Source organism: Delphinus delphis, chromosome 21 (assembly GCF_949987515.2).
Source record: "Delphinus delphis chromosome 21, mDelDel1.2, whole genome shotgun sequence".
Classification (NCBI taxonomy): domain Eukaryota; kingdom Metazoa; phylum Chordata; class Mammalia; order Artiodactyla; family Delphinidae; genus Delphinus; species Delphinus delphis.
The window spans coordinates 6,742,622-6,760,311 of NC_082703.1; the positions used below are offsets into that span (position 1 = coordinate 6,742,622).

Consider the following 17,690-nt stretch of genomic DNA (forward strand, 5'->3'; position numbering starts at 1 on the left):
TCAGGTGTGGCCCAGTACACACACAAGTGTACGTGTGTGTGCGCATGTGCTTCCGTGTGTTTATTTACCTTTATGACTTCTGATGCAAGCGGATGTTTTCTGTTATATTCTGTTATGTAATTAAAATCAGATGATGGTACACCAAACTGAGGCACTACCCCAACTGGACTTTGACGCCACGTTGCCGTCATTACTAGATGGACAGTTCTTTGGCCCTCAAAGCCCGCACAGAAGGAAGGGCTATGTCTTCAGCTCTGAGAGCCTGTGGAACTCTCTCTCTCTCTCTCTTTGGATGCCTAAAGCTCGTCCTGCTGGCATTCTGCCCTTCCACCGCCCACCCACTGCCAGGATCTCAGACCCTCCTACCATGGGTTTAATTACATTTTCATGCGATTGCATTTTCTCTTCCCAATATGAGGAAGTACACCTTCCTCACGAGAAAACACCGTCCTAGAGGATGAGCAAGACACAGCGGGTGGTAAGGACTCCTGAGCCCATTTCCCCAGCTCCTCCGAAGCCCAGCCCTGTGCCTTTCCTATAGCAGGCGTTCAGCAAGTGTTAAGAGACTGAGAAATTGGTTGAGTATCTCAGAAGGATTTGGAGATTTTCTAAGGAGTTGAACGTGACTTTAGCATTACTGGTTTAAAAGGCCTCTTGGTGGGGCAGGCATTTGACGGTTCCCCTTGCAGGCTTGCAAGGAACGCCCCACCTTCTCAGCTGTTCTCCCTCTTATCATGTTTTTCCTCTGACTCAGCTTTGCTTTCCAGCCTCAGGTACTTCTGGGGCTCATACCCCATTGCTTTTTACTGAGAGAAGCAAAATGGGATGGTGGCGAGTTTGATGAGACCCACACACTCTGGCTGGCCTGTTCCCTGAGCCAGACAGCAGAAACCCCCCAGCATAACCCGCTCACCTCACCCACAGTGCGGGGAGAACACTGACCTCAGTGTCAGGAAACTTCACGTCGGAGTCCCCTTACCCAGGTGAGTGACATTGGGGCAATGGCTTAGCGTCTTGGTACTTCATTTCTCTTCCCTTGTCATCCTCTTGCTTGTTGAGATGACCACATTACCTAACACGTGGCAACTTTACCTGTCTGGCAGTTGAATGATACCCACCTGCATTTGTAACCTTCGTTTGCATAATGGCTTCCCTGCTCATCTTTGAACTGTGTGAATTGTTTTATGACCGACCCAATTGACTGGGGAGCTGAGGTTGGGTTATCCGAGATTACTCAGCTAATAAGCAGTGGAGTTAGAATTCAAACTCAGATTTTCTCTTTCCAAAGTCTATATTCTTATCCTCATGATTTAATGTAATTATATCAGCCCATTAAGTTAATGCTTATTTCCTCCGGCCCAGCGGTGCCCTGAAAGGAGTGAACTTCTGTTGATGGAGGGAGGGTTAACTCGTGGTGGAGACAGGGAAGCAGTGGTCAGAGGAGGGAGAGGAAAGGAAGGCAGAGGGTGTGAGTGAAGAACCAAGTTTAGGAATCACAGGGGGCTCACGGTTGAAGGCTTCCTGGGTCGTTTCACTGCTGTTTCAGCTCCCTGGGTCCCTGGGCAGCAGCCATCAGATACGCCGTCAGTGATTTTAATCAACAAACCAATGAACCGGCATTTACTTGGGGATTTCGAGGCTGACGCAGAAGTCTCATTGTTGGCGAGCACTTTGCACCGAGGTCATTTTCCGTGACAGCACAGCCCTAGGCCGCCAGCCCTTGCGTTTGGAATCAGAGGGGTGGGTGATGTGCTTTGCAGAGTCCGTGAGCCCCTGGTGGTTTCCATCTCATTGTCACATCAGTGCAGAAGGGGAGCGGGTGGGGTCAGTGTTGGGATGGGGCCATCTTCTCTGACGACTCAGCCTCCTCCATGGGCCGTGTCAGTCAATGACTTCTTTTCCTTTTCTCAGTTTCCAACCTGGTCTTTAAAACGTGATATGACATTCTTTGCTCTAATGAATAAGCCTGTGTGGTGGGGCGGGGGGTTGTTTTAGCCCTGCTCCCATTTTATAGATGAGGAAACTTGGGCTCAAAGAGAGACTGGGAAACCCCCCCCCCCCCCCACACACAATGTCCTGAAGCCGGATATGGATCTAAGTGTGCTGATTTCAGAGTCCACCATCATTGACTTCTCCTCAGGTGCCTCAGCTCTTAGAGAAAGGACCAGGTAAGGGAGCAACGTGAGTTACCCAGGCAGTCACAGGCTCCTACAGAGGACCTCAAATCCTGAGACCCTTGGCTGCTGGAAGGCAGGTCTATGTTGAAGCTTTTGGTTTCCTGTTCTCAGTACTTCCTCTGGAGGATTTCTCTCCAACAGGTGTAACTCAGTCACCTGCATAAGTGTTATTAAAAACTCTAAGACAGGGTCTGTAAAAGCAAACCAAATAATTCAGAAGTCTCCCTTTCGCCACCCCCTCTTTACCAGTAGCTACTGTTAATAGTTCTGTGTGTGTGTCTTCCAGACGTTTTAAGCGTGGATATGCTTATATGTATGTGTGTGTTATATGTAAAATGCTTTTAAGCATAGGCAGGATCATACTATACATAGAATTCTGCAACTTGCTTTTACACTGAAGAACGTTTTATGGACATGCCTTCATGTTAGTATCCACAGTCCTGCCTCATTCTTTTTTTTTGTTTGTTTTTGTTTTTTTGCAGTACGCGGGCCTCTCACTGTTGTGGCCTCTCCCGTTGCGGAGCACAGGCTCCGGACGCGCAGCCTCAGCGGCCATGGCTCACGGGCCCAGCCGCTCTGCGGCATGTGGGATCTTCCCGGGCTGGGGCACGAACCTGTGTCCCCTGCATCGGCAGGCGGACTCTCAACCACTGCACCACCAGGGAAGCCCCTGCCTCATTCTTTTTAATGCATGCTTGATGTTAATATTTCATTTTACGGATGAACCAGTTTATTTAACCTGTTACCAATGGGTGGACGCTTAGGTTGATTCCAGCTTTTTTCTATTACAAACAGTGCTTTTGTGAGCATCCTTGTGTAGTTGGAGAAATTCATATAAATGAAATTTCTGGCCTGCAGGATTCGTGCATTTATAATTTTGATCGATATTGCCACATGGCTCTCTGAAGTGGTTGTCCCATTCACAACATCAATCTAAACATTGCTTTCTTTTTTTTTTTTTTCGTGTGTTCAGTAAATACTGTGGAAATTGGTCCTGACGGTTTAGTCAATTATTATTGTGATTCAACTCTCCTCTCTGCTACTCAGGGGTGAGTCCATCCCATTCTGGGGTGTTTGATTGGAATTCCATTTCTGCTTTCACTGGCTGGGGGATTGTGGGAAGTTTGCTTGACAGGATCTGAGCCATGATTTCCTCTTGGAGATAACATGACCTCTCTTGAAGAATGGAGTTAGGGACGTCATAAGTACTTTTTTTTTAAGAATTTTTTTTTTTGATTTTAAAGTCTTTATTGAATTTGTTTCAATATTGTTTCTGTTTTTTTATGGTTTTTGGCCACGAGGCATGGGACATCTTAACTCCCCAACCAGGGATGGAACCCACACTCTCTGCCCTGAAAGGCAAGGTCTTAACCACTGGACTGCCAGGGAAGTCCCGACATCATGAGGATTTGTTGAGCTTCTTGTCCGAGGTCTGGCACAGAAGAGGTGTTCAAAGCATGCTGTCATTGTCCCCCACAAGCGGGGTCAACACCTGCCATCCCGCCCTAATGAGAGAGGTGGAGTGATTTGCCAAAGGACTCAGGGGGAAACCGAGGCACTGTTGTTAATTGTCTCTCTGTAGTGGCGGCATTAACACGCTTACCTGGTAGACTGCAAGTCTCTGCAGGGCAGGGCCTTTGTTTCCTACTTCTTTGTACTCTCACAAGCCCTGAGCCCAGTGGAGTTAGACATTTGGGGTGGTGGTGAGCGACAGCTGTGACCGGGGACGATGTGTACCAGCAGGAGACCCTGTGGAGGCAGAATCCGTTTTAGAATCCACATCCATTAGGAGACCCAAATGATGCTTCCCACTTTTTCCTATTTAGTGAATTTCAGAAAGGAGCATCAGTGGGAAGTGGAGGAAGGGAAAAAAAACAAACCAAAAACCAGTCTGGGCCCAGAAAGCCCTTTTAGACATTGTTTCTGGGACATGCTTGTGAAGCTGGGAGGAACCTGGATGCTGTTTGGGAAGATGTGTCGGTAGTTTGCACTCAGGAGGCCCCCAAGTGGCCTCGCTGGATGTGCCGTGGGCAGAGCCCTGCTCCCGTTGGGCTGGTACTGGGAGGGCCACTGCTTTGCTCTCCCTGTGACTTTCCACCTACTCTTTTGGACTTTCCTCTCTCTATTTTTGGAAAGGGCCTTGTGCTTTATTCCCTCCCCATACTGCCTGTCCACTCCAAAGGCATCTGGTGTCAAGAACTCTATCTGAAAAGCTTGATCTGTGGAGGGCTGTCAATCATGCCCCAGAACTGGCTGGCCCCGGTGGGGGAGGGGAGGGGAGGGAGCACGGCCATGCCCCGGGGTGTGGACTCAGGTCGGGCTAGGGGGCCAGGTGACTGGAGTTGTGATCTCACTGCATCACATCTCTCCGTGCCTCAGCCTTCCCTTCTGTTAAATGCGGTTAAAGTTGCCCTTGCCTCATCGTGAGGGAGTTACAAGGGCAGCTCAGATGTTTGACACCAGAGCAAGAGAAATCACAGGGAGGAAATTCCTCTGTCAGTAATTCAGGAAAGTGGGGTTGCATTCATGTCGCTCCTGGGTCCTCGGGGATTGAGAAGACGTGCCAAACTTATAATCTTCCATGCAGAGGTTGGAGCCTCCTGCCTGCCTGTGCCTAGTTTAATCACAGAGGGCTGAGTCCTAATTCCTTCCTTGCCTCTACTAGCTGTATGGTCTTGGGCAACTCACTTCAATTCTTTGGGCCAGATTTCCTCGTATATAAAATGGACATAACATTAGCACCCCCTTAGGTTGTGAGAGGATTCGCTATTATTATCTTTGGCTGCACGTGAAAATTCCATTTCAGGGAGATAGATGCTTCTTGGCCTTCAGTCAAGTAGGCTATGGATTAGTATGCTACAGACCGTGCTGTATGCTATAGTGTGTTATGCTATATATACTACAAACAATGAGCTACGCTACTGCATGCTGTGTATTGTGGAAACCCCTTTGTGGGCAGTGGGGAAGCTTCAGGAAAGGAAAGGTGTTTTTGGGTGGCAGGAGGGTTTTCCAAACTATTTTCCATCTGTCCCAGTCCATTGCGTTCCATCCTACGGCGTCAATACCATTCAATGAGTTTTTACTCAGCATTCAGTGTGCCGAGTGAGGAAATCCAGTGACTTTCTCTGATTCAGCCTGGATCTGAGGGCAAGAGACAGTGACAGAAAGGGCAAATCAGAATCGAAGTCCTGCTGAAGAGCTTCTAAAGAAAAGAGTAATAACCTCTGAGCTCTGGCTTCTAACCCAGCCCATGTCTGGGCATGGCCCACATGCCTGGGTCCAGAGTTGAAAGAGAAGCCTGGTCTCTTAGCAACATGTTTATGTTGGTTTGGCTTTGAGATGAAAGTGAGGACATGATTTCCACTCCTGGGCAGCTGGGCCCGGAACATTGGAGAGAGATGAGGTTAATTGTTCCCTTTTTTAAATTGGCTAGGGTCCTTTTATTCCTACCTCAACTCTATTAAAAAAAGATATAGGATTATATATGTGTTACACACACACACACACACCACACACACACACACACACACACACACACACACACACACACACACACCGATCCAGAGAAGAACAAATTAGCAAATTTCCTAACCAGGTCCTATCCTATCTGTAGGTCTGTCGTGAAGCAGTGAAGACCCCTGTGGCTTGAATGCCAGGTCTCAGCACTACCAAGTGTTGATTGAGTTTTGGTCCCAGTAGTAAAAAGCATGTGTGAAATTCAAATACAGAATTTCAAAGCCTTGAGCACTTCCTGAGAGTCTCAGTGGCTTTAATAAGGGAAGGGCATCTCTTTGGTGGCAAGTGGTTATCCTTCACAGCGCAAGCACAAATTGGATCATAATTAATGAATCTGACATATGTTCCTCCTTGCCATGCAGAGGAGCTCGCATTTCGTTCCTATTTGTCTCCATCTCCATCACTTTATATTCCCCTCTACAAGGGGGGATGTTGCCACATTCAGATGAAAGTTTATACATTGGTAAGTTCTTCTCTAGCTTAGCGACCAGTTTGGAACAGTTTATTTCTCTCTTCTTCCTTCTCTTCCTCCCTTCCTCCTTCCTCCCTTCTAGTACCATTTGCAAATCTGGAAATATATGATGGTGTCCTAGAGCTGCTTAACACTGCTTAAATGCGAGAGTCCCTGGTATGAGGTGGAGAGGAGACTTGCCTTGTCCAAGAGTGTTCTCGCCATTCTTTATTCTTGTTCTCTCCTTCTGTAGCATCTTTCTTCTCTGTTTTCTTGTTTCCTCACAGGGTACCATAGGGGTTCTGGTAGTTGAACTGATGCCTAAAAAGGGCATTATGAATATAGACTTAGTCTTTCCAGTGCTGAGAAGCTGGGAGAGCCACTGTAGAACTTGATTCCTGTCTCTCCTTCATTTAGCAAATGTTTACTGAGTGCTCACCATGGCTGGTCACTACCCCCAACACCAGGACTAGGAAGACCAATAAGATATAGTCCTGGCCCTTTAGGGGTCTTTGCACCTAGCCTCATTTATCATTCTGTATCCTTACCGCATCCTTCGCCAGTGGGGTCCACTTTCTCTCCTCCACACCTCACGTTGACTTTGAGGCTTCCCAACTGATTTGCTCATTTGTGGATGGGCACACGTGCTCCTCTCAGCCTCCTTTGGATGTGGCCAAAGTCACAAATCTGTGCCAGGGAGAGTAGGTTTCTCTCTAAACAGATGCCTCTGGACCAAATGTTTGTGTCCCCTCAAAATTCATGTGTTGAAATCTTAACCCCCAGGATGATGAGATTAGGAGGTGGGGTCTTTGGGAGGTGATTAAGACGTGAGGGCAGAACCCTCATGATTAAGATTAGTGCCCTTCTAAAAGACATCCCTCCTGGGGACTGGTTTGCTATACTATGTATCCTAGGAGCTTTTTCTCTTTGGGAACTTGAGTTAGAATGAAAAAAATCTCAAAATCTAAACTTAAAAAAACAACAACGCATCTTTTGGGAACTAAATAAATTTGAGGTTTATCTTTTATTTTTCCGAGTTTCCATATGAAACTAAGATGACATATAGTAAGAATTTTTGCCTCATCCCATGAGAGCCTAAAAGAGAGCGTTAAATACTGTTGACAGACTGATTCTAGGGCTGGGGCAGGGAAACTACAAGATAAGCCTGCAGCACCTTGTAGCAGAAGTAAGGAAATGCTCAAAAAATAAAAAGATGAGACTGAGGAGCCATGACGACCGTATGCCATGTGGACATTAATGGAAAAACTGATGAATAATATCTGGGCTTCGTTAACAGTAATGTACCAACATCAGTTTCTTCATTTTGACAAATGTAGCATGGTGAGGTAGGAGGTTAACAGTAGGGGAAACTGGGTACAGACACTATCCGTACTATCTTTCAACTTTTCTGTAAATCTAAAATGATTCAAAAATAAAATGTTTGGGGGCTTCCCTGGTGGCACAGTGGTTGAGAGTCCACCTGCCAATGCAGGGGACACGGGTTCGAGCCCTGGTCTGGGAGGATCCCACATGCCGCGGAGCAGCTGGGCCCGTGAGCCACAACTACTGAGCCTGCGCGTCTGGAGCCTGTGCTCCGCAACAAGAGAGGCCGCGACAGTGAGAGGCCCATGCACCGCGATGAGGAGTGGCCCCCGCTCACTGCAACTAGAGAAAGCCCTCGCACAGAAACGAAGACCCAACACAGCCAAAAACAAATAAATAAATAAATAAAAATTTAAAAAAATAATTAAAAAATTAAAATGTTTATTTACAAAAAGAAAAAAAAAAAAGAGACCCCTTCTGCCATGTGAGGATACAGTGAGATGACAGTGGTCTATGAACCAGGAAGCGGGCCCTCACCAGACACCGAATCTGCCAGCACCTTGACCTTGGACTTCCCAGACTCCAATACGGTGCGAAGTTTCTGTTACAGAGTACCACCCAGTCTGTGGTACTCTGTCATAGCTGCCTGAAAGGACTAAGACACACAAGTAAGGAGAAGATAAAGGGCAGAGATGGCTCCTGCGGGTACCAAGTCAACAGTGGCCACGCAGGAGTACTGACTTCCTTCCCCGGGTGTGTGGGGGGCAGGGAAGAGTCAGGGCCGCCACGCTGCCCCACTCCAGGGCCACGATTCACATCACTGTCTGTGCAGAAGGCACCCTTGCTTTAGGAAGGACATGGATGGGTGAGTTTCCTCCACCCATGGGAGGTCTGAAAGCCAGCACCACTCAGCTGTTCAGGCAGGTAAAGTTAAGCTCAGAGGGGCTGGGCGTTCGCCAGGGTAACTGACAGTGCAAGGGTTTCTAACTCAGATCATGGGACAGGTAGTAGTTATGAAGATGCTCTCAGTCCCAGAGGGCTTGGGTGTCTGCAGGTGGCCTGGCCATGCGAGTTTGGTGCCTGTGCCTGAGTGAGGCCAAGCCAGCAGGAGGAGGTCCGGGGCCTTACCTGCGGGAGCTGAAGCCAGACATCTCCTTATCGGGGATCGCTTGGGGCAGGGGCTGAAACTGTGAGGCACGCCTGGAATGTCAGCCTAGAGCTCTTTTCACAGAGGCAAAGGCGAGGCCGTGGGTGTGTAGTTGGTCGGGCCAGGGAACTCAGTGGTGGTTTGGCTCAGAGAGGCTGGTCAGTCTTCACTGTGCCCATTTCCTATGATTCCCAAATGACTGACACTCAGGTGTCTCCTGGGCCAACTTGGGGTGGGGGGATCCCTCCGTTACTAATCCCTTCTGGGCATCACTGATGTAGGTGATCAGGGATGAGGAAGGTAGACTCATGGTCACCTCTGGCCCCAGGCTACCCCTGTGGCGGGATGCAGGGGGGCTGCGCTCTCGCTGGGCTGCGGGCACTGCTCACCTCCCAGCTCCCGGGGTGTGTGACAGCCTGTCTGGCGGCTGTGACAGGCCGGGTACCTGCCTGCCGGCCTCCTCCCGCGCCCGATGGGCTGCCTGTTAATTGGGGAGGCACGAGGGAAACCAGGCTGAGAGTCCCTGGCTGGGCTCTGAGCTCACACCCTTCATCAGAGTCAGGCTGTGGCCGGCCGCCTGCCACCTCCTCCGACAAGCAGGGGCCTGGCTGTGGGCTTCATGTTTGGACTTTTTATTTCAAAATTTTTCCCCCAAGAAAGGAAGGGCAGAGGAAGGCAGCCCGTAATTGGGCTTGGGAAAGTGATGCTTGTCAGAGGAGGGGGTGGTGGAGGCCTGGGGGAGAAGCAGCCGTTAGCACAAGTGTGTTCCACGGAGCGAGGAAAGGGGCTTTCATCCTTTCCCAGGGCCCTCCCTGGGCAGGGGGACAGCTCCCGGGGATGGAGTGTGTGGGTGCAGCCTGGAGGCTCTGGCTCTGCCTGGGGTGGGGGGCAATCAGGCCCCGGCAGAGGCTACTCTCTGGTCCAGATGGTAGACTCTAGAAAAAGTAGGAGGGGTGAGCGAAAGCAAGCATGTACTGAGGTCTGGGATAGAATGTGTCTTCCCCACTTACTCCCCGCCCCCGCCACATGAGTGTCAGAATCATCGTACGGCAGGGTCAAGGGGTCCCAGGTTCACCCACCACAGCTCTCCAGGGCAACTGGACCAGAGGAGGAAGGGACTTGCTGAGGGTCACACCTCTAGTTAGAAGCAGGACCTCAGATCTTAATCTCAGGCTCAGGATGATGGCGGGGGTGCTGACGGTGCTTTTGGACTTCTTTCTTTCCCAGCCAATACCGTTTCCAGCCCACAGATGTGACTAAAATCACATCCTTAGAGATTTATTCATTTAGACTCAAGCTTAGCTCACAATTATACAGCAGGTTCTCCAGGGAGGGCTTATATATTAAGCTCCATCGGTAATTTCTCCCTTAGCAAGAATGATAAGGGTGATAAAGATACTGGATACCGGGGGGCTAGTGTGTGTGTGTGTGTGTGTGTGTGTGTGTGTGTGTGTACGCGAGCTCTGGGGGCAGCTTGGAGGCGAAAAAGACTGATGAGATGAAGAAGAGGGGGCACATCACCGAGGAGCCAAGCGGCCCCTCCACCTAATTTTATCTCCTGTGGGCAGGTGAGGCGTCCACTGCCGGCCACATCCCCACCAAGGCAGCCCAGCCCTCCCGGCGGCTGCTGTCTTCTGGAGTCTGTGTGACAGGATGGGACCCGTGGGGAAAGCAGCTGTGGCAGCACCCAGCCCGTTTTGTACTCCGGCAGCTAATTAAAGCCAGGAAGGTAATTTATTGCTGAGGGAGAATGTGTGGGAGGTTTGGCTTAGTTGAAATGGCCCCCAAAGAGTTATGGAAAGCTAAAGTGGGTTTTCAGAAGCAAAAGTTAATTGCTCTTCACTTAGCATTTCAGTGTCATGTGTCTCTGAGTTACACACATGCTGAATGGAAGCCGTTACCTACACAGGGGGCCTGGGGGGAGGACACTGGGGGCAGGGATTTCAGGTGGCTGGAGGTCCCCTGGCCGTGGAGCAAGGAGGCCACCCCTCTCCCCACCAGGGATAATGCTTCACCTGCTCTGGAATCTCAGCCCCAGGTTGGGGCGCGATGAGTAGACGGGAGAACGGCACTCCCTGAGCCTCAGAAGATGGGGTGAGGGGGTGGGGTCCCCGTCCTTTCCCGACAGCTCTGTGACTTGGCCGAGTGCCTTCCCTGTCTCTGGGTCTCAGTCTGTGCCTTCGGTTTAACCATCACCAGCGTACATGTTTACCTTTGGCATTCGGTCATTTCTTTGATTTCTTCCCTGGCTCTCATCGTGGAGGCCATTCCTGCCATGTGAGCCATTTGGCAGAGGGGAAGACTGAGGGATAGACAGTCCCAACAGAGGATAATGGAGGATGTGGGAGTGACTTGCCTTTTGTCTGAAAACTGATAGATTTGCCACCTAGAAATCAAAGCTTCTGGAGCCCTGAAATGTCTCCTGGACCTATGGGTGATGGCATTTGGGAGAGAGGGTTAAAAAGCATGAATCTGGATCACTTCAGTCAGAAGGGGTGAAAAGTTCTTTCGGCGAGAAAGGGGCCAGACAGCAATGTTGCAAAGCTGCCTTGCAGAGAGAGTGTTTGTATCTCAAGGCTGTAATTATCCGATCTGCAGGTATAACTGTGGATTAGATGATAAATATTTTAAATGACTTCTACTGCTTCTGTTTCAGAAGATGAGTTGAGAGGCCCCCACGTGATTTTCTTAGCTCCATTTCGGAGGGGAGGGTATCGGGCAGTGGTGGGGAAGGAGGGGTCCCACACTTAGGTTTTCAGTCCGAGGTGGTTTATAAATAGCAATGAAATACAGAGATATGATGGGGTCATGTCTCAGGTGGGTGTCGAATTCTCAAGTCAGTGGGCGTGGTGAGTCCAGGAAAGTCCAAATTGTTTCTTTCTTTCTTTCTTTTTGTAAAAAAAATATTTATTTATTAGGTTGCACTGGGTCTTAGTGGTGGCAGCGGGCTCCTTGTGGCATGTGAACTCTTAGTTGTGGCATGCGTGTGGGATCTAGTTCCCTGAGCAGGGATAGAACCTGGACCCCCTGCCCTGGGAGTGCGGGGTCTTAACCACTGCACCACCAGGGAAGTCCCCAAAATTGTTTCTGAAAATTTCTATACGGCGGGTACCTCTCCTGGAAACTCAGAGGTAAAGAATTCTTCTTTTGTTTTTCTTGGCATCCCTACTCCGTCATCCTTTTCCTGGGAGTAAGTAGAGGGTCTAGTCTGGGTGGGAGAATGCAGATAGTGATGGAGTGATTAGAGGAACTCCCCTCTTCTCCGGTATATTCCATTAAAGTCGTGTAGAGTAAACATGTATGTTTCACGGTTCACTCTGCTGTCGGTCACCAGGACCTATAAAACCAGAGAGGAAAGTCTTTGGCCGAAGTGTCTGCAGGTGACATGAGCTCAGTGAGAATTGTTTTGAATAAATGAGTGAACAATAGTTCTTTAAAAAACTTTGTCTCGTGCTCTCACTCCGTGTTGTGGACAACGGCATTGTGTAGACGCATCCTTTGTGGACGTGGTTGAGTACTGTGGCGCCTGTGACGCAAGAACCAATTGAAAATGATTAACTCCCTGGAGACAAGCTGTGACACCCAGCAATGCTTTAGCGCCTCCCACATGTAATATTAGGTCTCGGGAAGAAGTTACAGCAGCGTTAATCTGAGAGCATTGGAAATGAGGTTGAATTCCCCTCGCACCATCTATCTAAAAGCCCCATATTACTGAGTTTCTTTTAAAGGCTTCCCTCTCTTTTATTCCAAAATGTTTCTGAGTCCAGGAGTGTTGGGTCAAACAGTCTTCACTTCTTTTCGGAATGAGTCGGACAGCTCAGAATGAGGTCAGAATCCCAGTAAAGCTGGGAATGGACTGAACATTCGCCAAGGATGCTACTTAGGTCATGTTCTCATCGGCAAACCCACACTGCCTGGGGAGTCTATTGTTTAGGCGAGGGCCAAATTCCCAGTCTGGTAGAGGCCTGGATAAATGAGCTGAAGTGGCCTTGGATTTGGTGGATGTGTTTTTAGACCACAGACCGCATTTGGGAAAGTACCAAGTGCTAAGGAAACACAAGGTCTTCACTTTCATGCTGAATGATTCTAAGTGGGAGAAGCATTTGCAAAACATGGTTGTCATTCACTCTGCCTGGCTGGGGGATGGGAGAATTCTCTTTTTTTTTGGATCAGGTCCCAAAGCTATGCTTCTGGGTGAAACTAGAAGCTGGTGTGGCCAGTGATTCCCCATCTCTCCTGCTCCATGACATACCTAGACCCGTGGGATTTACCAGTAAGGGACACGGGGCGTAGAGGAAGGAGCAGGGTCCTCCTTGGTGGGATGGGGGGTGGGTAGTGCCGGCACATGGATGCCTCTGAAAAGAGTTTGGTTTCTGCCATGATGGAGCTGGGGGGGGGGAATGACATCATATTCTTGTGGACGCAAATCCTAACACCTTGTTGGGATGGGATGAGAGTGGGAGCGAGAAGCGTTATTTAGATGAAAGGAACAGAAAAGAGGGAAGAGAATTGGAGCTACTGATGGTTGTGCTCTCTTAGTGGAAGAAAGTCTGCCATAGGGCAAGAGAAACATTATAAGTTAGCAAAGCTAAGAGTCTTTCAGAAGGAGGGATTTTTTTTTCAGTTTGTCTTAAAAAATTTTTTTGTATTGAGGTATAGTTGATTTACAATGTTGTGTTAGTTTCAGGTATACAGCAAAGTAATTGTTTTATATATACACACACACACACATATTCTTTTTTAGATTCTTTTCCATTATAAGTTATTACAAGATGTTGAGCTGAGTTCCCTGTGCTATACAGTAGGTCCTTGTTATCATTTTTTATGTAGTAGTGTGTATATGTTAATCCCAAACTCCTAATTTATGCCCTCCCCGCGCCCAGAAGGAGGGATTTTATTCTCCTGCAACACGGAGATTCCAGTTCAGTCATCCTAAATGATGTGTGACTCTTCTGTCCTTGAAGACTTCTGGGGAGAATGTTCTAGAACCACATCTCTATAAACAATGTCCAGACTCAAAAGATTTTAAAACTTCACTCTACAGATGACTAAATAGAATCCTTTAGCCAGAGAGCAGCCCAGCCAGGAGGGAACCCACCTCACAGTGGTGGCTCTTAAACCTTTTCACTCAGGTAAAGGCAGAGAGGGGCGGATGAGAGGCCCCAGGTATGTGATGGCCTGAAACATCCTAGGGCAAGTGTCAAGTGTTTGAATTTTTGTGTTTGAAATGTCATCCACATTTTGTATGTTATATCAAAATACACCTGTGTTTTAATATGAAAACAATGTTTTAGCTTACCATTAGGAAAAACAGAGGTACAGGCACATTTCTTAGATATTTCTTTTTAAAAAATATTTATTTATTTATTTTATTTTTTGACTGCATTGGGTCTTAGTTGTGGCACATGGGATCAGGATTCTCTCTAGTTGTGGTGCATGGGCTCAGTAGTTGCAGCGTGTGGGCTTAGTTGCCCTGCAGCATGTGGGATCTTAGTTCCCTGACCGGGGATCAAGCCAGCGTCCCCTGCATTGCAAGACGGATTCTTAACCACTGGACCACCAGGGTAGTCCCTCTTAGCTATTTCAATTAAAGGCAGCAACACGTCCGTGCTAAATCCTGTGTTTTGGACACTGAATTAGAAGGGTGGGTGGCGGCCTGTCACTGTCAGTGGCTAGATCATTTTGCTTTCTGAGAATCGATAAAAGTAGTTTCCAAAAAACTCAGAATTAAGGAGTCTCAGCGAGTTTCAAAATGCTATTAGCATTTTTTCCCCTATGATGCTCGTGGTTAGGAGGCTTTGAACATTCCACCCGTGAAATGGCACAAGAGTAGCCGCAGCTGCTCTACCACTGCATTGACAGAGCTGAAGATGGGAATGATGGGGATCCAATCCCTGCTCGGCTCTGCAGTGGGATGCTGTCCTACCTTCGACAGGTCCCCATTGCCCCATATTCCTTAGAGCTTGGTTCACTTAATACGTGTCTTCCTAGCTCCATTGTTTCCCCTAGTCTGAGGTTTTACTCTCCCCACCCCTACTTCCCTAACCAGGGTAATCAGAGCAAATAGGGCTCAGACTCTCTACCACAAGGGAAGCCCTCTGTGAGCCGCTGCAGTGGGGGATCTGCAGAGAGTCCATGTTGGGCTCTCATCCTTGGGTGGATTTATCTTTGGAGAATGACCTTACCCAGCTTTGAGAAAGACGGCAGCCTGTTACTCCCCCACTATGAAAAGACTCTAAGTGCAAACTCTGCAGCAGCTACTGAGAGGAGCGAGGGATGAAGAGAAGAAGGAAGAAAATCACAGACGGATGCTTCGCCAGTGCCAACGCCCTTGGTACAGGGAAAGAGCTGGCGATGGGTCTAGAAATACAGGCTGGTTGTATCTCCGTAACCCAGGGCTCTGGCACACAGTGCGGATGGCTTCTTCTTTTCTTCTGTTTTTCTTCTTTCTCCCCCTCCCCCTCCCCCTCCCCTCCTCCTCCCCTCCCCCTCCCCTCCCCCTCCTCCTCCCCTCCCCCTCCCCTCCCCCTCCCCTCCCCCTCCCCTCCCCTCCCCCTCCCCTCCCCTCCCCCTCCCCTCCCCTCCCCTCCCCCTCCCTCCCCTCCCCCTCTCCCCCTCCCCTCCCCTCCCCCCTCCCCCTCCCTTTCCCTTCCCTTCCCTCCCTCCTCCTCCTCCTCGTCTCTTCTTCATCTTCTTTTTTTTAAAATTAACTAATTTGGCTGCGTTGGGTCTTCGTTGCCGTGCGCAGGCTTTCTCTAGTTGCACGGAGCGGGGGCTACTCTTTGTTGCTGTGCGCGGGGTTCTTACTGCGGTGGCTTCTCTTGTTGCCAAGCATAGGCTCTAGGTGTGTGGGCTTCAGTAGTCGTGGCACACAGGCTCAGTAGCTGCGGCTCTTGGACTTAGTTGCTCTGCAGCATGTGGGATCTTAGTTCCCCGACCAGGGCTCGAACCCATGTCCGCTGCATCGGCAGGCGGATTCTTAACCACTGCGCCACCAGGGAAGCCCCTCGTCTTCTTCTTCTTCGTCTTCTTTTTCCTCTTCCTCTTCCTCCTCCTCCTCTCCTTCCTCTCTCTCTCCCTCTGTCTCATTGTCCCAAGTGGCAAAGAGCCCACAAATAACTGAGCTGTACTTTGAAAATGGATCTGATGAGCCTTGTAATAGGAGAGAATCATCATTATTTCCCAAGAGTTCACATTCCCATAATATTTTTATTAGCAGCCTCTCGTCTAAATAAAGTTCAGTGGATTGATCTTGGTTGGGTTTTCTCATTTTAAACATTCCCTTAAATTATGACCGTGGATGTAGTCCCGTCATCACCACTGTTATTACTGTTATCAGCATCAGTGGCTCCTTTGTAATATTTATGTCACATTCAGGGAGCTCTCAAAACACTTCAGGTATATTACCTCATTTGTCCTCATAGCATCCTTGGCAGGAAGGGAGGGGACCACATGAGGGCTAACCAGTGAGCACAAACCTCTCTGTGTGGACAACCCCTCTTTGGGGTGTGGCCAGGAGGAAGTGCTCTGCCCCATCTTCTGTATACAGTTGTCCCGGTAACAACGGGGGATTTGTTCCAGGACCCTCCGCAGATAGCAAAATCCATGGACGCTCAAGTCCCTTATGTAAAGTGGAGGAACGCGGTCGGCCCTCCATAGCCACGGTTCTGTAGATTCAACCAACCGAGGAGGGCTGACTGTGTCCCTGTGCTGCAACCTGGAGCAGAGGGAGATTGCTCCAGGACAGGTTACAGCCACCTGGTTGTAGACCTGAGAAGACCGCATAGCTCGGAGGACCCGGCTCAGGGTGGGGCAGAGGGTACTCATTGCGGGGGGCTCTGGAGGAGTGGGGGCAGGACTCTTGGGAATGGCCATGACCGCCTGGCCCTGACTTGCCTTAGCCCTCCTTTGGTATATGGGACAGTGTCTGCGGAGGACCCCAAAAACCCCACATCCTGAGAGTGACACCGTGGAACGGTGGAAAGACACTGGTATGTTGACCAGGAGACCTGAGTTTGAATCCTGGTCTGCCATTGATTGATAAGCTTTGCTTCTTGGGCCAATCCCTTAACTTCAGGTCCTCATTTATAAATGAAGGGGCATTAATGTCTCCTTTCTGGATTTTTGTGAGGATTCTATAGGATAACCTATACAGATGTGCTTAGCATGATGGAGGGGGCACAGGGGTGCGAGAGATGTCGATTCCATTTCTTCATTTAATTTTCTCTCCTGGAAAAATCTAAACTGTTCGTAGGATTTTGAGAATTAAAAGGGAAAAATAGAGAACATTTGGATAGGTTTATCATTTGAATCAGTGCCTTGTCAGAAATCATGTATTTTCTTACCTACGTTGAGTAAAAGCTAGTAATCGGTAATTAGTGTATTTTGAGGCTGTGTTAGGAAAGCGCTGCGCTGGAGGGCAGCCAGCCTGGGCTTCATCCCCCTCCGCCGCTGACAGGATGGAGGCCCTTGAGCAGAGCTCTTGCCATTGCTGGGTCTCAGTGTCCTGATCTGGAAAATGAAGAGCTTGGAATAACAGGGCCATGAAGTCACTGACGAGGGTCATAATTCTAGAATTTTACAAGAAGTGATGTTTAGGGAAGGAGCCACAAGATGAGTGTGAGCTTTGTCCCTTCCATCGTCTGTGTCATGGGAAGCCCCACTGGTTCGCCCCAGGGTCATTGTCAAGGAACCCGGGTGATTTGCTGTGGGCCCATAGGCCGGGAGGAAACTAATGACCTTTGGAAGGCTGGTTAGCAAGCTCGGGCTCTAAGAAGGCTGCTGCTGCCTCAGACTCAGCCCTGGCTTGTTGGTAAAGGCCGGCCTCCCTCCTCCCTATCTGCCAGCTTGGTAGTCAGGGGAAGAGAGGCATGCTGGGCCAGGACCGAGGCAACAAGCATTCCCATGCACAGAGGCCCAGCCGCTGGGAGTCCTCGGGGCTTGGGAGGGCTGCCGAGGGTGGATGCACGGCGCAGCGCCCCCGCCACTCTGCTGGCCACACCTCCAGGCAGGCACTGTCCCCTGAAAGTCTGTCATTAGCTGCTGTGCTAATCCCTGCTGGTCCCGTCTCTCAGCA

General features: G+C 49.4%; 1 long non-coding RNA gene across 1 annotated transcript in view; it reads left to right on the forward strand.

Annotated features, from left to right (window-relative positions):
• Nucleotides 1-821: 821 nt before the first annotated feature.
• LOC132417554 (uncharacterized) overlaps nt 822-17,690 on the forward strand; it is a 137,880-nt gene continuing 121,011 nt past the window's right edge. The window contains exon 1 of the long non-coding RNA XR_009517873.1: nt 822-983. This is a non-coding gene — a long non-coding RNA (uncharacterized lncRNA). The remainder of the gene's footprint in view (nt 984-17,690) is intronic.